Source organism: Hippopotamus amphibius, chromosome 8 (assembly GCF_030028045.1).
Source record: "Hippopotamus amphibius kiboko isolate mHipAmp2 chromosome 8, mHipAmp2.hap2, whole genome shotgun sequence".
Taxonomy (NCBI): Eukaryota; Metazoa; Chordata; class Mammalia; order Artiodactyla; family Hippopotamidae; genus Hippopotamus; species Hippopotamus amphibius.
Window position 1 is genome coordinate 131,795,508 of NC_080193.1, and position 6,405 is coordinate 131,801,912.

A 6,405-nucleotide genomic window follows, 5' to 3' on the forward strand; every position below is an offset into this window, starting at 1 on the left:
AGATAAAACACAATTCAACTATATTTTATCATTGGTGGTTGTAAGTTTTGATATTACCTTTAAATTATTCAGCAAGCATAATACCTACAAGTAAAGGAGTAAAAAATACAACGCATGTTTCTTCAAACATTTGTTAAATTTTTCATAAAGAAAAAGAGAATGGACAGAAAGTTAGATATAGGAAGTATTAAGAAAATGCATATTTGTTGAGTTCTTTTCACTTCAGTAAAGAAATTAAACATTGTACATAAACAATTATATCAGCATTTACTCTTCTAAACTTCCAAGAATGGAAAAAAAAAATTGTGAGACTAATACTCCAAACCCAGGTAAATCTATCTAAAAGAGAACAAAAACAACAAAATCCTAGATTAATTACTGTCTCTCTGTATATGTGAATACCAAAGAGAAATTCATGTAAATCTTTAACGTCGACTCAAATATTTCTTCTACCTATATCCAAATATTTCTTCTACTCGTGCCGTCAAGTTTTTTGCTTCTTACCTATCTTAATCTAACACTGTCTGAACCTGAGATAATGTGTCCATTGTTATATAGCATGTGCTTCTATGACCTAGAAACTTACGGCTAAGCTGTTCAAATAAGTGTTTGTTATTTAATTTCTTCTGAGTTAAATGGAAATCTCTGGTAATAAGGACTGAATTTTCCCTAGCCTTAATTTGAGATGGAGGACCCAAGAATTTTTATATTCTTATTCTCACTCTCTGCTATACTTTTGTTTCAGAGTAACCTTGGTTTATATACCTTAGGCTAAATTTGGCAATGTCTTTAGCTGTAGAATCAGAAAGAAGCATTAGAGTTACGCTGGTGGGAAGATTGTGGACCAGTCACATAAAATGAGAAGTTCTACTTTTTCTCTACCCTGGTTCCATCCCTAGTTCTTATGCAAAGTCTTATATGCAAGTTTAGTTGTTTCTAGGGACTGATTATCTTTCGGTCAGACTCGAAAATGCCAGTAGTTTTCTTCCTTTTGAGTCTTAATATGTACTCAACTCAAATGATTGTAGAATTCAGTGGGACGATCTTATTGTCCCAGAATATGTATGAGATAATTGTCATGTTCATTAATCTGCTTTACCTTCCTGGGTGGTTAAAATAAAGCACTCTTGATGTTCAGACTATTAGTGCCAAAGCCTCACCTAAAGCCTGCTGTACATTTCAATCAACCACAGGTTATGATGATACCACCACATTGAAGGGTTAGCACCACTTTGCTTCTATATATGTGGGAGGTAGGCAGTAATGATAGAAATGCAGAGAAGATAGGAGAGTGAGAAGCAAAAGTAAAAAAGTCCTTAAAAACAAAGTGGCATGATATATCCCTTTCTTGTTTGTTTAAATATATATCTATGTGTGCATGTATATATAAAGGAGTGTTATATGACATAGCTAGAATTATGTGTACTGACTTGGAGAATTATGTAACATTAAGTGAAAATAGAAAGTTGCAAATTGATGGGTACAGTATGACTATATTAGTAAAAATAAGCACAAGATATGTTTGTATAAAGAGGGGTGTTGAAGAATATGTGAGACCTTTTTTACGTTGGTTATTCAGTGGTGAGACTGGAGAAGTACAAGGGAGGTTAGGAGAACATGTTTAGCTTTGTCTTTATATACATTCGCTCGGTATTATTTCATTTATTATAAAAGAAGAAGGTATATTTCTGCATTATAGATAAATCCAATAAAGAGAAAGTTAAATATAAATATACAGGATATAATTTTGGAAGAAAGTATACCAAAATTCTAGGCTGGTTTTATTACTCTGGGTTAATTTTTGGTAAATGTTTTGTTCCTCCAAAATTTGAAGAATGTTTAAAATAAAATGACTTCAAAATTTTTAAAATAAAAATCAGTAATGGCAAATTAATCAGTTGTGAATCTTGGTCATAATTCATTCATGATGTATTTTAAGCATTCATGCTATCTAAATATAAATAAAATGTTTCATTTCTCACTGAAAGATTAGCAGCATCTTCTTGGCTAAAAATCTAAGTAGAAGTGGCTCAGCCACACAGTTTATTGTGGGATTTGGATGGACCTTTGCAATAATTTTTAAAGCTATGTTCTTATTCTGTAGTCTATCTTGTGAGCTCTGTTGAAAACAACTGCCCCTGTAGCCACTCGAGAGAAGCAGAGTTCAGGTAATCTCATCCGTTGCTCTGCCCCAAAGTGCTTAACCCTCTCTCCCTTCTGTGCACACATTCCAATCAGCACAAGACACTTTTCATTACTTCTTGAAAAAAAGCACAACATCAGAATCTTTTGGATTTTTAGATAACCCTAAGATCATCATAAAGGGACTTTGAGGCATCTGGCAAATCTCTCTCACAGAAACACTAATTGGACAGAGACGCTGGGCTTTTAAACTTAAGCTCTCTGTGTATTTAAGGTTGACCAAGATTAAAGTGGAAAGAAAAGAGGAAGAAAGTAATTTGCTTCCATTCACTCATCTCTAGTGCTCCAGGAGAGAAATTCTCTAAAGACCTGCTTCGGAAGTTCTGGAGGCCTTCTTGGTTTGCTCTCTATTTTAGCGCTTTGGGATAATAATTCAGGGAAAGAAAAAAAATCTCAAATATCCTACTGGGTCCTTTAAGAAAACAGAAAGGTGAAAATTAAAGAGAATGTTAACATACACACATGCAAACATAGAAACACAAACACACTGAACATGGAAGGAAGGAAGGGAGGGAGGAAGGGAAGGATGCCAGAAGAGAAAGAGAGAATGAGGGAAAAGAGTCAGAGAAATCAGTCTCATAAAAGAAAAGTAGAAAAGGAGGAAAAACCATAATGAACAAAGTAAATTACATACTTGTCTCAAATAACTATGTTCTTTATAGTCTGTATTTATTGGCTGAAGCAATGCACCAGGTAGACAGTGCTGCCTGAAGTAGTTAGAGGGCATATCTCTTTGAATAATATGGAGGTGAAAGGAAACGAATGAAAAGAGGAGAATGCAGACCTGAGAATATGTGGAAAAGCACAAGATAAAGCTCCTTGATGACTTTAATGTTGGAAATCAGGAAAAGTGCATTGCTCTCCTGTAGTAAGCACTCAAAACATTCTAGCTGCCTACCTCCTTATTAGGCAATGTTTGCATCACACATCTCCTACACAGTTGTTTGTGGGACAATTTGTTCCTGAAAATCTTAGAAGAGCCAACAGGCTACCTGAAAGATATTTTCCTATATTACTACCACTAAATGTAAAATGGGGAACAAATCCTAAATAGAGTAATAATACCAGAATTGAACAAGATATATTTTTTCAAGTACATATTCCTTATATAATTCCTAGATTCAATATCATTATATTCAAATTATGCACTAAATGTAATATTTTAGTAGTGAGAAAGGGAGAGTGAGGGAAAGAGAGGGAAGAATATGTACACTCACAAATCTTCCAAAGAATTCAAATTATTTCTTCAAAATAATTTCAAAAAGAAGTTGAGTTCTATTACATAAAATCTTTAATTTATATCCAACTATAAAAATTAGAATACTTCCTTTGTTTGATAGATTCTGTACTTTAATGAATTATATTACTATGGATATTTATTTTTCGTCATAGTAATTAAAATTCTTCTATAATACTCTTATCAGGATTATATGCTGACAACTGCTTTATTCAGAAATATTCTATGATGCAAATATTTTTGACTATAAACTTTACATATTCATATCAAACACTTCCCTATGAGTGCTGAAATAGGCAACTTTTATCTAAAGCCTACTTATATGTAGTCACCCATACCACAGTTTTCTAGATAACTTACAAAGGCTTACATGTTAGTTTCAAATGACTTTTTACCTCTCCCTCCACTTTTTAAATAGTATATAGAACACAGGATCATGCCATAACATAAAGTGTAACTCTAAGGCAGTTGATACGTGATTTTCACAGCCAGAAATTTGCCTAAACTCTAACTTCCCCAACCCCACTATTACATGTGCTCATAAAGAGGTCAGGCTTTCATACACACTTTGCAACTTCTCTCTTGTGCCTATAGTTTCCATGGTCTTTCTCTGCTTCTAGTACCCCATTCTTTAAAAATTAATTAATTTGTATCTAATCGACATAAGTATAATTTCAGTATTAGAAATGGTAGTTTCCAGATATCAGAAGGAACTCCACGAAAAGGACCTCTAAAAATCTTCTCCCATAAAAGCAATGAGAACACTGGCAGGAATCAGCTTTTGCAGAACTCTGGAAATTAATCAGATTTACAACAATCCAAGGTGTATTTGTTTTAGAAAAATGGCAGAATCACAGTAAGAAATTATCACCAATCTTCAAATCATGTTCCTTCCAAGTCCCTGACTGTACAGCCAAACCATTGGCCATAGCCCAGAAAGATGGACATGGCTAAAACTCCACTGATTGTCGGACGTCTATAAGCCCCAGCTCTGACTGGAGGGCCACAGTGACATTTTGGTTTTCGAGGAATTACTGTCAATTCAGAGCCAATGGTAGATAGTCTCTGGAAGGTCTGATTATTTCCTTTCCCCAGTGTACAGTCACCCTGGTAAAAGGTAGGAGTTCACTTTGGGAAAGTCTGGGAGAAAGATTAACCACATAAATTTTCGGTACTATACCCCTTCATCAAGGGGACCTGGACTCCTCTTTCATCCAAAGAGTTTGGGGCTGTAAACTAGCTGAAGTCTGAGAACTGAAGAAGGATAATGGCTCTCTGTTTTTATGATTCAGCTGAGAATACAAAGCTATGTTAATACTATCATGAGGATCAATTTATAGATCAATGGAACTGAATTGAGTCCAGAAAGAAAACCACGATATTGGTTAATCTATTTTCAACAAGGGTAACAGTATAACTCAATGCAGAAAGAATAATCATTCAACAAATGATGCTGAGACAACTTGATGTTCATTAAAGAAAGAATGAAGTTAGACAAAGATCTCACACCATATACAAAAATTAACTCAAAATGTGTCAACGGTCTCAATGTAAGAGCTGAACTATAAAACTTCTTTTGGTTTCACTTTTTAAAAAGTGTATTTTATTGATTTACAGTGTTGTGTTAATATCTGCTGTACAGCAAAGTGATTCAACTATACTATGTATATATGTGTATATATGTTTTTTTCCATTATGCATATTTTCATATTATTTTCCATTATGGTTTATTATGGAATATTGAATATAGTTTCCTGCGCTATATAATAGGACCTTGTTGTTTATCCATTCTGTATATACTAGTTTGTATCTGCTAATCCCAAACATCTAATCCATTCCTCCCTACTCAATTTCTGGGAGTTTGTTTCTGTTTCATAGATAAGTTCATTTGTGTGATATTTTAGATGCCACATATAAGCGATATCACATGGTATTTGCCTTTCTCTTTCTGACTGACTTCACTCCAGAAAATAAATGATTTAAATTGCACCTTTAATGTGAAATACTTTTAACAAACAACAATGCTGAGAGGATTAAAAGAAAGTAGGATCATGTGTGCTAGGTCACAGAGGAGAGAAAGTACAAGATATAGAAGTTCAATCAAATAAACAGAAGTAGAGGATGCCATAAGGTAATTAGAGAGATTCAGTCTGGGAAGAGAGATTTGGGTTATATTGTAGAGCATCTTAGTTATTAAGCTAAGCTGTTTGGTATTATTATTACTAGCAATGAAGAGCTACTGCCAGCTTTGATCAGCAGACTAGATTAAACAATATGTTGAGAATATTAATGCATTATTATGTGGGAAATATTTGATAGAGGAAATTTTAGAGAGGGAGGGATACTAACCAGGGGCCTATTCTAACAGGCCAGCTGAAAGATGATAAGCCCTCAGTAATTAGTAAGGAGGGATTGTTACTTAGGTAAAATTAATAAATCCTGACAATATATTTTAAAAAGTAGGTGTCAGAGCAAGGGAAGATTCAACAATAATGCTTAAATTACTTGGAGAAGACAACTATTTTATGCAGAACAAGGAGGTCAGCGTGTCTACCATCTGACTTGTGCTGGACTACAACACTTATCAAGTTTGTTGTGCTAGTTTGTATACAGGTAGACATGAAATCTGGCACTTGAGTGATGACCTGGACAATCCTATGACTTTGGTAACACATCTATACACACATATAAATTGCAGCCTTATACATCAATCATATTCCTCATTTCCCTCATCACCAACTGCCTGCCTGAGTTCCTTTTCCTCTGCTTTCTGCCCTCTGCTTTCCAAAATCTTAGAAGCCATTGGCCAAATTGAGCCCATGGCAGTAACTGATACTATACTTGCCCTACCTCACTAAAAATGGTTGCTTTTCAACAAAGGGTTTCTGCATACACAGTTGTCGTGCCCTAAAAGACTGAAGGCTCAGGATTGAGTTTAGATAACCAGAAATTGTCAACAAGGGAAG